Raw genomic sequence first — 17,232 nt, 5'->3', positions numbered from 1 at the left:
AAAATTAAAAAAAAAAAAAAAAAAAAAAAAAACGATGGATGAGTGCCTTTCTGTTTCTTGGTCTAACTTCCCATTAGCCCATTAGTCTCCCTTATCTTTTTCTTTTATTTTTTGTGGTAATGAGGATGGAACCCAGGGGCTTTCTACCTCTGGGCTATACTTCCAGATCTATTTTTATACTTTATTTGGTAACAGGGTCTCACTAAATGGCAGAGGGTTTCATTAAGTAGGGGAGGCTGGCTTCCAACCTGTGCAATCCTCCTGTCTCAGCCTCCCAAATTCTGGGATTACAAGCGTGCGCCACCACACCCCTGCTCTCTTTTCACCTTCCATTTTAGCTAAAGTTTAGCAGGACAAGCCGTGCCCTCCTTAACTGTGATCTCTCCACATGTGCTATTTGTTGAGAGAGAGAGAGAGAGAGAGAGAGAGAGAGAGAGAGAGAGAGAGAGAGGATGTGTGTGTGTGTGTGTGTGGTGCAGTACTGGTGATGGAACCCAGAAGCATTCTACCTTCAAGCGACATTCCTAGCCCTATTTTGTATTCTTTTATTTCTAAACAGGGTCTCACTGACTTGCAAAGGTCCTCACTAAGTATCTGAGGCTGGCCGCTATTTGTGATGGTGAACTTTGTCTGTTCCATTAGTGCAAACTCTTGCATACCTCTTCTGTCTTCCAGAAATGTGTTGGAATATCTCACCTGCTTCTATCACTCTCTACACCACTCTCTTTGTGGCCATGAGTTTACGCATTCTCATTCCATCACATCAATTTGGTGTTTGAAGGAAGAGGACATAAATGCATGCAGTGAAGTAATCAAATTTAATGGGGAATTTGACTATTGTTTTCTACAGTTGGAACATTAAATATTAACTGAAAGTGATTAAAGTGATGGTGACAAGAATAGTAAGTAAAAAACACAAATCCTGCAGAGCAAGGTAAAGATGTGTCTATTTGTCAAATAACCACTTTTTTTCTCTCTTTTAGACCCCTGACCAGTAGATGGAGCCTCGAAGGCCTCCTATTAACTGGTCCTATCTTACGTTTAGTTTCTTCTCTTTCTTTGGTCACAAGCTTAGAACTTATTTCCCTGTAAAACTTTTACACCCCAGCCTCTCTGCTTTGCCCCTCCAGCTCCCTCTGCCTAGAATACCAACCCCTACCATTCCAAATCTTACAATTCCATCTACGCCCATCTCAAAGCCAATTGAGCTTTACAGAATCAACCCTTACCTTGATTTTTCCTTCTTCTCAAAACACAATAGTATGCACAATATATACTAAATACCCAAACATACAACCACAAAACTTGGCTTTAAATTAATGGAAACCCTTACTGTCTAGAATCATTGGTTCCATACATTTCCAAGATTCTGGGTATTTAAAATGTGAAATCTAACTTATGAGTGCAGTCTAGTTAATGTAGGAATATTGGAAAACTTAGTAGAGTGAAAAGAGGTTCCTTATTTTTTTGTTTGTTTGTTTGATACTGAAGGTTGAACTCAGAGACATTCTACCTCCAAGCTACACCCTCAGTCCTTTTTATTTTTGTTTTGAAATAGGGTCTCACTAGGTTTCTGAGGAGCCTCACTAAATTGCTAATGCTCCCTCGAGCCTGCTATCCTCCTGTGTCAGCGTCCCAAGGCTTGCATCACCATACCCAGATCAATTCCTTAGTTTTTAATCATATAAGATAAATTTGTTTTTATCATGGTGGAATAGGACAAAAATAGTGGAAAGAGGGAAATAAAGATTTAAAATTACCATTAAGGATGACAGTCTGTCCCCAAATTAAACCCCCTTTTTTATGAGAACTACTCCCTGCCATGTTTGTGTTATGTGAATCTGAGCCTCAGGTCACAGCTTATTGGATCCAGGATAGACACCATTCCTAAGCTGGACCAATCACAGTCTTTCTTTTTGGAAGATACAGTTGAGATTCTGAATAGTTGTTTAGTCTCTTCCTATGGTTTGGAAGGGAGAACAGATAAATATGAGAACTACAAGCCATTCATTTTTACCATGCAAAGGAAAAAGCCAGACTGTGAAAGATAAAGAAGAATGATAAAGAAGCCACATAGAGGAAACAGGCAGTGGGACAGAGAGACAAGCTAGGCTCCTGTTAGAGCTTTGTACTCATGGTTCCAGTTCACAAAGAGGTTTGGCTCCACTGCCTGCTTTCGAGCTCTACGATTAGCCCTGTGTTCTCACAATAAACCCTCCTTTTGGCATAAACAAGTTCAAATTGGTTTCTATTACTTACAACTAAAAGAGTCTTGACTAAGTAAGACTCTTACACGATTGAGTAATAACTATGATTCACACCCATTATGTATGATCTGTAGCATCTCCAGAAGACTTCAGCTATAGATCTTAAAACTAACCTCCCCCCTCCCAAGTTTTTTTTATCTTGATCAGACATAAAACCATATACACTGAGAAGAGAATGGGCTTCAAAAATCAGCCATAGGACACAAAAGTGTACACATTAGAACTCTCTATTGGCCAAACATTCATGCTTTCCAGGCTGGACAACAGAAACCGTGTTTCCATTCCTTGGGATGGAGAGCATAATTTAGTCTTTGGCCTGGTTGAGAGAGTTCAAAAGGAAAAAAAGAAAGAGAAGCTTCAAGAATCCTGGCATGGGCACTAACACACTTGGTGCAATAAATGAAATGAACGTGGGGATTTCTCAAAACTGATTACAGTGTTCACTTTCTTTCTGTTCAGCTTAAATAATTTTGCACAGGGGACCAAAGAAGCAACCTGTTATAAAGAAAATAGTCCTTCTGGCTCTAAATGCAGTGCTGAGTCATGCTGCCTCTTACATGTTGATAAGAGAATGAGAAGAAATAATAACCACTGTAGTGGTGGCAGCTAACACTTAGTAAGTTCTTATTGAGCTATTGTGAGTATTTCACTCATATAGTCATTTAATCTTCACAATAGCTCCAATGAGATAGGAACTACTATGATCTCTATTTTACAAATGAAAAAAAGTTCAAATTTGCTAAGTGTATTTTCTTTCGTTTCTTTTTTACTTTTACTGAAGGTTGAACTCGGAGGCATTATACCTCCAAGCTCCACCTCCAGCCCTATTTCATTTTATTTATTTATTTATTTTTGTTGTACTGGGGTGGAGGTGGAACTCAGGGGCATTCTGCCTCAGAGCTACACAATCGGTCCTATTTTTTTTATTTATTAATTGGTGCATTGTAGTCATATATCAATCACATTGGAGTACAAGACTTGAGAGGATATACAAGCACACATCATCCAATTAGCCCTCATCCAGCCCCCATCCCATTCCCTCACCCTCCCTCCATCCCATGTTTGTTTGGTGATTAACTTTGATACATTTGTTTATGTAACTCCTGCGTTTTAAAGAGGCCCCATCCTCCCCTATTTCATACCCTCTGATTGGTCACCTTAGTTGCTTCACTATAGGGCCCTTTCTATAGCTAGACCTCTTCCTTTTGCCCCTTTCCTCCTAGTTATTGCTGATTAGGGGAAGCATCTGATTTATATTTTCTGCGATATTTCTCTGTGCATACCGCGTTGCAAGTACCGATCCCACTCTTGACAGCCCCAGTAGTGGCCTGGCTACCCGGTGGATTGATCCAGACCTCGCTGGCTCAAGCAGCGGCCTTGCCTCATTGAAGGCCCTGATTATGGTCTCACTGGCCCCGACACCAGCCTAACCCCTCAGCTGGCTCCAATCCCAGCCTTGGAGGCCCCAGTAGTGGCCTTGCCTCACGGCAGACTCCGATGCAAGCCAATGGCCCTGGCACCAGCCTAACCCCTCGGCAGGCTCTGATCCCAGCCTCGGAGGCCCCAGTAGCGGCCTTGCCTCCTGTCAGGCTCTGATGCCGGCCTCACTGGCCCCAGCACCGGCCTAACCCCTTGGCAGGCTCCGATCCTGGCCTCTGAGGCCCCAGCACCGGCCTTGCCTCACGCTGAGCTCCGATCCCGGCCTTGCTGGCCCCGGCACTGGCCTAAACCTTCGGCAGTCTCCGATCCCAGCTTCAGAGGCCCCAGCATCTGTCTTGCCTCACAGCAGGCTCTGATGACGGCCTCGCTGGCCCCAGCCCCGGTCTAACCCCTCGGCAGGCTCTGATCCAGCCTCGGAGGCCTCAGTAGCGGCCTTGCCTCATGGAAGGCTCCGATGCCGGCTGCTGGTCCCGGCACTGGTCTAAACCCTCGGCAGGCTCCGATCCCGGCCTTGGAGGCCTGAGCACTGGCCTTGCCTCACAGCAGGCTCCGATGCCAGCCATTCGCCCCAACACCAGCCTAACCCCTCGGCAAGCTCTTATCCCGGCCTCGGAGGCCCCAACACCAGCCTTGCCTCACAGCAGGCTCCGATGCTGGCCGCTGGCCCCGGCATCAGCCTAACTCCTTGTCAGGCTCCAATCCCAGCCTCGGAGGCCCCAATAGCGGCCTTGCCTCACGGCAGGCTCCGATACTGGCCACTGGCCCCGGTACCGGCCTAACACCTCAGCTGCTCTTATCCTGGCCTCGGAGGCCCCAGCACTGGCCTTGCCTCACATCAGGCTTCGATGCCTGCTGCTGGCCCCGGCACCGGCCTAACCCCTTGGCAGGCTCTTATCCTGGCCTCGGAGGCCCCAGCACTGGCCTTGTCTCACGGTGAGCTCCGATCCCGGCCTTGCTGTCCCCGCCACCGGCCTAACCCCTCGGCAGTCTCTGATCCTGGCCTCGGAGGCCCCAGCACTGGTCCTTGCCTCAAGGCAGGTTCTGATGATGGCCTTGCTGGCCCCAGCCCCAGTCTAACCCCTCGGCAGGCTCTGATCCAGCCTCGGAGGCCTCAGTAGCGGCCTTGCCTCATGGAAGGCTCCGATGCCGGCTGCTGGTCCCGGCACCAGCCTAACCCCTTGGCAGGCTCCGATCCCGGCCTCGGAGGCCTCAGAACCGGCCTTGCCTCACGGCAGGCTCCAATGTCGCCCATTGGCCCCGGCACCAGCCTAACCCCTTTGCAGGCTCTTATCCCGGTCTCAGAGGGCCCAGCACCGGCCTTGCCTCACAGCAGGCTCCGATGCCGGCCTCTCTGGCCCCAGCACCAGCCTAACCCCTTGGCAGACTCCAATCCCGCCCTCGGAGGCCCCAGCACCGGCCTTGCCTCACAGCAGGCTTCAATGCCGGCCTCACTGGCCCCAGCACCGGTCTAACCCCTCGGCAGGCTCTAATCCCGGCCTCGGAGGCCTCATTAGTGGCCTTGCCTCATGGAAGGCTCCAATGCCAGCCATTGGCCTCAGCACCAGCCTAACCCCTCTGCAGGCTCTTATCCGGGCCTCGGAGGGCCCAGCACCAGCCTTGCCTCACTGTGGGCTCCGCTGCTGGCCGCTGGCCCCGGCATCCGCCTAACCCCTTGGCAGGCTCCGATCCCAGCCATGGAGGCCCCAGTAGCGGCCTTGCCTCACGGCAGGCTCCAATGCCGGCCATTGGCCCTGGCACCGGCCTAACCCCTCGGCAGGCTCTTATCCTAGCCTCGGAGGCCCCAGCACCGGCCTTGCCTCATGGCATACTCCGATGCCAGCCTCACTGGCCCCAGCACCAGCCTAACCCCTCGGCAGGCTCTGATCCTGGCCTCGGAGGCCTCAATAGAGGCCTTGCCTCACGGAAGGCTTTGATTCTGGCCGCTAGCCCCGGTACCGGCCTAACCCCTCGGCAGGCTCCAATCCAGGCCTCAGAGGCCCCAGCACCGGCCTTTCCTCACGGTGAGCTCCGATCCTGGCCTTGCTGGCCCTGGCACTGGCCTAACCCCTCGGCAGGCTCCAATCTTGGCCTCAGAGGCCCCAGTAGTGGCCTTGCCTCACAGTAGGGTCCAATGTCGGCCTTTGGCCCCGGCACCGGCCTAACCCCTCAGCAGGCTCCGATCACTGTCTGGAAGCTCCAGCACTGGCCTTGCCTCACAACAGGCTCCAATCCCGGCCTTGCTGGCCCCGGCACCGGCCTAACCCCTCGGCAGGCTCTGATCCTGACCTCAAAAGCCCCAGCACTGGCCTTGCCTCACAGCAGGCTCCGATCCTGGCCTCACTGGCCCCAGCACCGGCCTAAACCCTCAGCAGGCTCCGATCCCGGCCTCTGAGGTCCAGCACCAGCCTTGCCTCACGGCAGGCTCCAATCCCAGTTTTGCTGTGTCCGCCGCCGGCCTCACCCCTCGGCAGGTTCCAATCTGAGCACCCTCTTCGCCCAACCAATTGTCCCATGTTCTCGAGGGTGCGTGGTGGTAACATTCTGCCTCTGGGGTTATTATTTCAAAGGTTCCTGGTGTAATGCATCAGATCTCTGCCTCCCCTGAGTATTGGCCACTGCCATTGCCACTGCCTCCACCATTTCAAATCCTTCCCAAGCTCTTTTTCCACTCTGAATGTTGTCCAGTGTTCCTAAGAATGTGTGATGGTAGCATTCGACATTTGGTGTAATTTCTCCAAAAAAAAAGGTTGGTAGGATCCGATTTCTGCTTCTCCTGAATACAAGTCGCCACCATCATCGCAGAGACCGCTTTCAACACTGCCTTTCTCCTTGGTCTCCGCTAAACTTTCTCCTTACAGGTGATGTACAAGATTCTTAACAATACAGAGAAACAGCAGTCCTCCTTCACGGGGAATTTTTCCATAAGTTCCAGTGCATTTGGATAAGTTTTGTCTGCATCTCCAGTGTCCTGGCATCCACCTCGGCTTTCTTAACTCCTCTCCGATATTTTTTCTTTTTCTTTTTCTTTTCTTTTTTTTTAAATAAGAGAAGACAGTATATGTGGTTTGAGGAGGTAGTGGGATCAGGCACTCAGTAGCACTATGACCCGGTCAGTTTCCCCATGGATCCAGCGTGCTCCGCACTACTCCGCCTGGGGCCCAGAGTCCCGCGACCCGGACCCCGGCTGGCGTGCCCCGCGCGACCCCCACCTGGGACCCAGCATTTTACTGTGCTCGGCTTCTCCAGGGGTCTGGCGTGCTACGCGCGGTCTGGCCTGGGGCCCAGGGTCCCGCGACCCGGGCCCCGGTTTAGTCCTATTTTTTTATCTTTTTTTTTTATTTCTTAAAACAGGGTCTCACTGAATTGCAAAGGGACTTGCCAAGTAGCTGAGGCTGTCTGCAAACAGCGATCCTCCGGTCTCCACCTCCCAAATGCTGGGATTACAAGTGTGTGCCACCACGCCGGGCCTTATTTATTATTTTTGAAACTGGGTCTTGCTAGGTGCTGAAAGTCTCACTAAGTTGTTAAGACTGCTCTTGACCCTGCAATCCTCCAGTCTCAGCATTGGGATTCCAGGTGTGTGCCACCATACCGGCATACTTAAATATATTTCAAAGGTTGTATAGTTAGTAATTGTGAAATTGGCCTTTAGATCCAAGCAATCTGACTCTTTATTTGGAATCTTAATTTCTATATTGTTCTTTAACAATAGGCAAAAAAAGGAATTGGTTATTTAAAATTAAATAATAGGGCCAGGTATGGTGGTTCACACTTGCAATCCTTTTACTTGAGGGGCCGAGACAGGAGGATGGCAGGTTTAGAGCCAGCACATTGTAACTAGTGAAAAACTATTTTATTATAAAAATATTTTAAAACTTGGGAATATAGCAAAGCAGTAGAAGCCCCCTGGGTTCAACCCTCAGTCCCACAAAGAAAAAATAGTGAAGTTAAATAATAAGCATTTAAATCCTTCCCACCAAGTGAAACCCTAATACCTACCCTCCCTTCCTTCCTTCCTTCCTCCCTTCCTTCCTTCCTTTCTCTCTTTCTTCATCTCTTTCTCTCTCTCTTTCTTTCCTTCTTGCTTTTTCTTCTTTTGGTACTGGGGATTGAGTACAAAGGTATTCCAACCCCAGACTACCCTACCTGTTTTTTATTTTAATTTTTAATTTTGAATAGCATCTCACTAAGTTTCTGAGAATGGCATCAAACTTGAGATCTTCTTGTCTTGGCCTTCCAATTACTGAGATTACAGGCATGTTCTACTGTGCCCAACCCCCTAAATCTCTTTTGCTGGGCTTCAAATTCATGCATCTTGTTCCACTCCTATATGGGCAAGGATCCTGGAATGAATTAAAGGACTGTCAAAGGGCATGTTTTAAAAAAGTTTAATTAAGAGGTTATTTATGATGTATGGGCAGGATTAAGAAAAGCAGCAGGGAGTGGTGAAGCACTCTAGCACTAGCAAGAACAGTGCACTGCTACTATTCCCAAAACTGGATGGGAAAGTGAAGGGAGCCATTGCCAGAGGCCAGAGAGACTTGCAGCTACAGAAAAGAATCACTGGGTAGGAGCTATGACCACTACGGGTGGAGAAATGAAGCCCCCTCAAAATCTTGGCTTTATATAATTTTTCTCTCTTTCTCTCTTCCTGCTTTTTTTTTATCATTTTGCAAGTGACTATCATTGAGTGAACTCCACCAAAACATAAGCAAGAGGGCCTATTGACACAGTCCATACAGGTTAGCTTCTAGGCATGGAGTAGGCCAGAGCTAGGGGGAGTGTAGACCTGGCCAGACAGATACAGAATATCCAGCACACCTCCCTTCCAAGACTGCAAAAACAACAACAACAAAATTATTATTGATTATGTTTGGCCTAGTGGACCCAAAGCCACAACAAAGGCTACTGGAGAGAGAATTTTACTGAAATATTTACCTCACCCAACTTTCACTTAATTTATACTTCTACCCTAGAAAATTTAGATGAAATTGAGGTTTAATGCTGATAAATTTATGGTAAACAGACCCAAAATCTAGCTTGATAAAGCTGAGCCATAAAAATATTGTTCCTGCAAATAAACAGCAACTTTCCCATTTCCATCTGAAATCAGATGATGAGGAAATAAATTAGGTGGCGAGTGCTCTGCATCCTAACCATTGTTTACAGCTCTCTTTACTTAGCTATTCTAAATCATGCATCACATCTTAGGGTCATAAAGATATCACTTTTTCCACTCAGTGAGAGAAATGAGAGGTGAAGAAGGAGAATGCTGTTTTGCAGGAAGGGAAACAGAGCCCTGGAGATTTATCTGGGACCGCATCAGAATGACTGGCTTACCAGGGAGTTCACATTCAGAGCATCAGAATTTCAGTCATTTGTTCAATCTAGCAGGCCCCACAATGGGTAAGATGTCAGGCCTTCTACAAACACGTTAACAGTCAAATCACTGGTATCTTCTAATTAGCTGATATTCTTACCTGGCACTTCCTTAGTGAGACATTTTAAATATACAATTGCTAGTCATCCCCAAACAAGAGTTTTTCAAGAGACTAGAATGAAGAAGAATCCAGTGGAAGTCACAGGCACATTTAAAGAGCATCTCCTCTGCTGTGTAGACGGTGTGGTATTAGAAGATGTGTGACATTCATTGGTGCCCAGATGGTTGTTGAAGACAGCCAAGTTTTGGGGGAAGGGAAACGTTTCTTCTGTCTACTTAATGCACTGATATCTTGGCAGCAATGGCTATCCTGGAACCTTTTGTCTGAACTAGCTATATTTAGTTATGGCTGGAGGGATTCATAAACAGAGAAAATTATGATGAGAACAAAAATGTTTATTGAAAATAACTGAATCTAACTTTAATAACAAATTATATTATGTCTTCCTCTATTCACAGAATATGATAAAATTTTAGTCATGCATATGAAGTTATCAGAAATTCAGATGTATGTCTTGATTATTTCACATGGGCCTGGAACTGTACTATGTCCGCTTTTCTTTTCCTCTTTTTGTGGTATTGTGGATTGAACCTAGGGTATGTTCTACCTCTAAGCTACAACTTATTTTTTTATTTTGAAACAGAGTCTTATTAAGTTGAAGAGGGCCACATGAAGTTTCTGAGGGCCTCACTAAGTTACTGAGGCTGGCCTCAAATCCAAGATCCTCCTGCCTCAGCCTCTCAAGTAATGGGATTACAGGAATGTACCACCATGCCAAGTTTTATATTAGTATTTTCCATTCATAAACTCATTTAATACTAACAAAATCCTATGAAGTAATTATTATTACTGTCATTTTGAAAATAAGGGCAACAAGGCTCAGAGAGATTAATCAACTTGCCACAACAATACCATGCAACCAAGAAGTGGTAGATACGGTATTTGAACCTGTGACAAGCAATTTAAAAGCCCATGCTCTCAACTGGGCATGATGTTGCATGCTTGTAATTCCAGTACTTGGGAAGCTAAGCTAAGACAGAAGGATGGCATGTTCAAGGTCAACATGTGGTAACTTAGCAAGACCCTATTTCAAAATAAAAAATAAAAAGATCTGGAGATAAAGCTCAGAGATAGAATACCCCTAGGCTCAATTCCCAGTAGCGTAGCATGCACACATTTGTGCGAGCATGCACACGCGTGCGCGCACGCGCGCGCACACACACACACACACACACACACACCATTCTCATAACTTCTGTGTTTAAACAAGGCTCATTGGTACACAATTGTAATCCCAGTACTCGGGAAGCTGAGACAGGAGGATCACAGGTTTTCTGCCAACCTCAGCAACTTAGTGAGGAGCTCCGCAATATAGTGAGAGCTTGTTTCAAAATAAAAAATAAAATAGAACTGGGGGTGTATTTCAGAAGTAGAATACCCCTGGGTTCAATCCCCAGCACTAAAATAAAATAAAAAGGAACAATAATTGCTGTGTTTAGATATAATAATTTTTAATTCCAAGCTCTCCTCTCTTACCTGGGGAAGGATTAACAATGATTTCTGTCCTGGATCAGCCAGGTTATCTGCTCCTTTTATTGCTCTGGTTCCAGACATAGAAAATTATATTTTCCAAAATGGTCAAATCAATATCTCTCATGACACTTGCCTTTTTATAATAAGATTTCACCAATCATGAGGAATGGAATCTATCTTCTCTCTCCTCGCACCGACACTTGCATTTCAATATGAAAGAGATGGTTCTATGTGCTTCCCAAGACTATTAAAGATGAGGACACAATTTCTGCTAGAATCTCTCATGGGGCTCCTTCCCTTAAATCTCAGCTATAAGACTTGGAGGCAGTCCAATCCACATGGAGAAGCCTATGTGGAGGGCAACCAAGGCCTCCATCCCTCAGCCCTGGCTCAATTTCCAGCCAACAGCCAGCATCAGGCTGACAGTGATGTGGGTGAGCCGGCTGACAATGATGTGGGTGAGCCATCTTTCAAGTGGATCCTCCAGGCCCCATCTGAGTTGCCCTAGGTAGTATCACAAGAGGCAAATACAAGCCCTCCTCACTGAGTCCTGATCAAATTGCAGATTTGTAAGCTAAATAGATGGTTATGAACTTCAAGTTCAGGCCAAAATAGAGTAGATCCATTCATCCCAGGTCTTCCCTCTTACGAGTACAATAAAAACCTGGACTTAACCAAGTATGTAATTTAACACAACAACCAAGTATAGGAGGAAGGCTCTGAAAAGTGGATAGGCGGACTGCCTAGGGACCTTGAGATCTGAGAACTGACCCAGCAATTCATTTCTTGGGTTCCCTTATTGCCTCCTATGTTTTTCAGATTGCAGACACTTCCAAGTCAGATATGCTCAAAGGTGCCAAATAAACTTCAACAGAATACATCTATAGTCCCAATACATATAAGAAGTCGATAAATGTTTGCAGTAAAGATCGATTGTAGCCATAATAGCCAGTCTCAGATTGCTCCCTGTTGTAAAGGAGAATGGGCTCCTTGGCCACTCAGCAAACAGAGGCATATGGTAGACAGTTAAAAAAATGACTCTGGATGACAGTATCTAGAGAATGCTCTGACATTAGTTTACTTGAATATCCTAGGAAGTTTCTATATTGCATTAGCTAAGGAATTAACCATTTAGAAATAGGAAAAGCATGAGGCTATATGTTGACTTTCTATATATTTGTACTTTTTCAATAACTATATCCAGAGTGCCCAAAGTATGCAGAGAGGAAGTTACACAAAATGCTGAGCCCAGAAAGGTGAAAAGAACACGGTTGCTGTCTGAATAGAGTTCCCAGTCTAGCAGGGCTACGGACATCTTCATATACAATTGCAATGCTAAGTGATGGCTGTCATGATAGAGGAAACAGAGAACACCGACCTATGTTAGAATGACAAAGAAAGACTTCTCAGAGGGCATGATCACAAAGCCAGGACCCCAAAGACAGTAGAGGTGAGCCAACCAATCAGGTAGCAGACAAGGAGGCACCTTCCAACAGAGGTTTCCCAGAAGTAAGGCAGAGCAAGTATGCAAGAGAAACAGGTTGGAGTAAAGAGGGCAGGGGAAGGAGATGGGTTATGACCATAGGCAGGAGAGCCAAGGCCAGATCATGCAAGGAGTTAGTCAAGCCATGGGGAGTACAGGTTAGATGTAGGGTAACCGTATATTTTATTGTCCACATAATGACACAGTGTGTGTGTGTGTGTGTGTGTGTGTGTGTGTGTGTGTGTGTGTGTGTATGTGTAAAAATACTTAACTTGAGAGCCAGGCATGTTGGTGCGCACCTGTAATCCCACCTTGTGAGACTAAGGCAGGAGGACTCCAAGTTCAAGGAGAGTATCAGCAAGTAGTTATATTCTTATCAATCAACCTAGCAAGATCTTGTTTCCAAATAAAAAATAAAATCAGGCTGGGGTGTAGCTTGAAGGTAGAATCCTCTGGGTTCAATCCCCACTACTATGCACAAACCCACCCACACATACACACACACACAATACTTAACCTGAAATCTAGTCTCTTAAAATTTTAAGTAAATAAAGCATTAACATTCACTATAGACACTATAATTGTATGACAGGTCTCTAGAAGTCCCTCATCTTGTATAACTGAAGAGCATTGAATAGCAATTCTCTACTTCTCCTTCCTCCTGACTCCTGACAACTACCCTTCTATTATTGGTGTCTAAGAATTTGACCAATTTTTAAAATAATTTTTCCAAGATGGCATTTCATTTTGGTTGTGTTTTTTTTTTTTTTTTTGGTTGGAACCCAGGGGCTTTTCTACCTCCAAGCTATACTCCTAGACCTATTTTCTATTTTATTTGAAAACAGGGCCTCACTAAGTTGCTGAGAGCTTCACTAAGTAGCTGAGGCTGGCTTCAAACCTGTGCGATCCTCCTGTCTCTGCCTCCCAAGCGCGGGGATTACAAACGTGCGCCACCATGCCTGGCTGATGGCATTTCATTTTGAATATGGACTATCCTGGAGCTCCAATAGCTATCATACAGATTGGGGGACACTAGAACTCCCCATTTGTTTCCTACAAAGTCACCAGTAGTCACTCATCTAACTTTGCAAATTCAGTCAAAGCACGAAAGCATTGCCAGCCTAAAACCAAATGCCAAGCAATTATAACTGTTGAAGTTCATTGCTCCCAGTTTCTCCTCATCTTTTCCCAGTCCATTTTCTTTTCCTTATTCCTCCAGTTTCTGGATTCTTGGTTCTAGACTTCACACCAACTTTGCACTTCTGGCTCTTCTGGTTTGGTGAACTTTTGGGTTTCTCCTATTGGTTTCTTAGTCTCCAGCTTTCAGCCAAGTCTAACCTCCGTGGCCTAGGTTAGTAAAACCCTGGCTCCACTCTCTGTTCAGAAGCTCATGACACATGAGGTTCTACCACTCACTTACTCTTTCTATCTCTATCTCTCTCTTCCAAATATCTACTGTGACCTAACAGTGCATGCTGCAGGGAGCAATAGGACACAACTGTGTTTCTCTGGTTTGAACAAGAAGAGACCAGCTTCCTGGCTGCTTAAGTCCAGAACTTCCCTACTTCCCTTCCATCCCCAGTACACACACACACACACACACACACACACACACACACACACACACCACAACCTTTCCCAGGGGAGAAATAACACATTGCATACTTCACAGTGAGAATAACTGATCCAGTCTCCTCTACCCTCCTCCCCCGACTTCTGCATCTGATGCATCCAAGCGAGAAAAGTCCAGAGCTTTGTTCTTTAGTTATTTGAGTTCCCAGCCTGCTCTGTGGGAGCTACATTTGCACTCAATGTAAATATTCATTAATGTATTTAATTCCCATCCTGAATATCTCTCCATTTCATTATTGTCTGTCTAGTGGGCTGAGACCAAATCTAATTTTTTTCTGTATTTCTCCATCCAGCATCACATATAAACGGGCACTTAATAAGTGATTTTGGTCATGATGGCATAATTAAATCTTTTTTCTATTGGAAATTAACATATGACTTGACTGGAGGGCCAGTCTAGTCTATTTGTGTTTGTGTTCATTTTCTTGCTTTTTCTTTTATCTTGCCTAATCCTGTCTCAGGAAAGTGGGCTTTAAATCTCAAGGAGGCTCACAAAGGATTTCAGGCCTAATTCCCTTTTGTTGTTGACCAGGAGCAAGGAAGTAAGGAATTAAAATTGTGTGTGTGTGTGTGTGTGTGTGTGTGTGTGTGTATGTGCGCACATATGAATATATTTGATATATAGGAGTGAAGATGGAGTGATACAGTCTATAATGTATTCATTCCTAAGCAGAGTTGAAGGAAGGGCTGTTGTTATTTCTACTTAAGTGGTCTACACTTATTTCCACAGTCATTATCTAGAGAAAGTCTTGTCTTCAAGAAAAGCTTTTATTATTTGGAAAGACTCCACCTTCTTGCTATTACTAATACCCCTGATCCAGCTTTGGGAGGCGACGCCTACTCTCTGGATGAGAAAGCAGCCTCACTTTTTACTCAGACCTGGAGGCTGAGAAAGAAGACAAGGGAACTCTGCCAATGGGACAATATCTTAAATTGGTGAACCCCAGACTAACCGATTTTTCTTCCATGTTAATGATAAATGTTGCCTCCAGGTACACACATGTAATCCTAATACTTGGGAGGCTGAGACAGAAGGATCACAGGTTCAAGAGGAGCATCCAATACCACGCACACACACACACACACACACACACACACACACACACACACACAGATATAAATATTGATAATTATTTCATTTCCTTCTTTTATAAGGTCTACTTCTGCACTATATAACATGGCAGCCTCTATTCACATATTTAAATTTCATTTTTATGTGGTATTGGAATGGAACCCTGAGGCATTCTGCCTCTAAGCTATACCCCCAGCCCTATTTTTTTACTCTTTATTTTGAAACAGGGTCTCACTGAGTTGCAAAGGGCCTTACTAAGTAGCTGAGGCTGTCTGTGAACTGAGATCCTCCTGTCTCAGCCTCCCAAATGCTGGGATTACAAGAACCATGCCACCATGCTCAGCTTGAATTTCAATTTAAATCAGGTAAAATTTAAATATCATCATTCCAGTCAATCTAGCCACAGGGTTAGGTATTGGAGCATCACTATAGTATTGATTATACAATACAAAACTAGTAGTTATATATTGGAACACTAATATAGAAAAATAGCTCTGGGGTTCAAATATAGCTCTGGGAATCAAATATAGCCATTTTTAATTTTTCATTTGGAAACAGAATCTTACTAGGTTGCTGTTGCTATCCTTGAATCCATGATCCTGCTATTCTCAGCCTCCCAGGGACTGGGTTTGTAAGCATGCACCACCATGCCACCCTATCCCCCATTTTAAATCCAAGTACACTACCTGTGAGAGAAACACGATGTGTGTCTGATTGTGCAATGCACAATAATACACTAGTGTAGCCCTATTCACCAGATGCCCTGTTGGAGGAGGGAGGACCAGAGAGAATTATTCAGTGAACACACAAGCCCTGATGATCAAGTGACAGAGACAACTCTGTGTTCTTTATTGGTATCTCTTCTAGAAGTTGACTTGCAGTTTTATTCTTTCTTTTCCCCCTTTTTTTGGCTCCCTGAACTTAACAGCTGCAGTGTAAAAGCACAGATTATTCCTAAAGACTGAATTAATGGCCTTTCTACCCACTTTCATCCGCCCTGACTGCTCTTCTCCAGCTTCCCCTCCGCTCTCTCTGCCCACTGGAGTTGGCGAGGAGTATAGTCAGCTCCTTCTCCCAAGGTTGGCCCCGTGCCAACGCCAGCCTTTATGCCCAGTGTTAGATGTGGCTTCTTAAGAACACTTAGTCATCTCTAATTTCCCTCACCAGGCTTTCATTCCCTGGCACCTTTCCTTCGCTTTCTGTATAGCAGGTGGAGTGCTCATTAAAAAAAATTGATCTGCTCCTTAAATAATGATTTCAGAAATCAAATTATTTTCTGTGAAACCAGCAGGCTGTCATAGCTAGGGTTCCCCATTACACAGAATCTGCCACATCCAAATCCTTATTACTCTCTCTGCAGGAGAAAACCACTAGCACAACAACTTTATACTGTTATTCAGAAAGAGAAAGTTCATTTCTAAGGGGAACATGATGAACTAAGCTATACAAATGTGCTACTGGTGCTGGATACTTAATGTGCCTTGCACCTGCCATGTATCTAACTAAAAGAGGACAGAATATACCCTTCACCTGGGGAGAAAACAATATTTTTCTTGCACCTTGACAAGCTTTTGATCAGAATTTGGTCTAGTATTTTTCCTTGAACCCCCCTCCCCTGGTTGGTAGAACCCTAAGAACAACACTTTTCTCTAGCTGAGAGGAAAGGGAATGAAATAAAATGTCATTCTAGGCTGGTAAACTGGCAGTCATACCCCTTCAGAGCAAGATTTTTAGTGTAGTTGAGGTTAAGTGTCATTAGCATCTTCTCAGCCAAGCATGGTGGTGCACATCTGTAATCACAGTGCTTGGGAGGCTGAGACAGGAGGATCACAGATTTGAGGTCAACCTCAGGAACTTAGGAAGATTCTCAGTAACCTAGCAAGACTCTGTTTTTAAATATTTTTTCCTAAAAAGGGCTGGGAGTATAGCTCGGAGGTATCTTGGGTTCAATTCCCAGTACTTCACTCCCAACATACACACAGATGTTGTTTCTAGAAGCAAGGAGATTCTCTGTGCCAAAGGGTTCGGGTGTTAAAACAATAATAAAGATAGGGACTTATAGCACACTTCTTACTTGGTAAAAATAGGGTAACATTTGTTGCCCTATTTCCACACCAGGTAAATAAGGTAACAGGGGATAGTGATTTGAGCCAGCATGTCCAGAACAAAGTGTCTTTCCTTTGCATTTTTAGTGGCATTCCCTGAGCTCTGGCTTAAAATAAACAAAGCATTTTACTATGCTATACTGCCAGTATGTTATACAGTGGGGACTGTATTAGACAGCTTCTCGTCCCTGTGATAAATAACTGAGGGAAAACACCTTCAAGGAGGAAATATTTCTTTTAGCTCACAGTTTCAGTCCAT

This window comes from Muscardinus avellanarius (genome assembly GCF_963383645.1).
Source record: "Muscardinus avellanarius genome assembly, chromosome: X".
NCBI classification, from domain to species: Eukaryota; Metazoa; Chordata; class Mammalia; order Rodentia; family Gliridae; genus Muscardinus; species Muscardinus avellanarius.
This window is presented reverse-complemented; position numbering follows the sequence as displayed.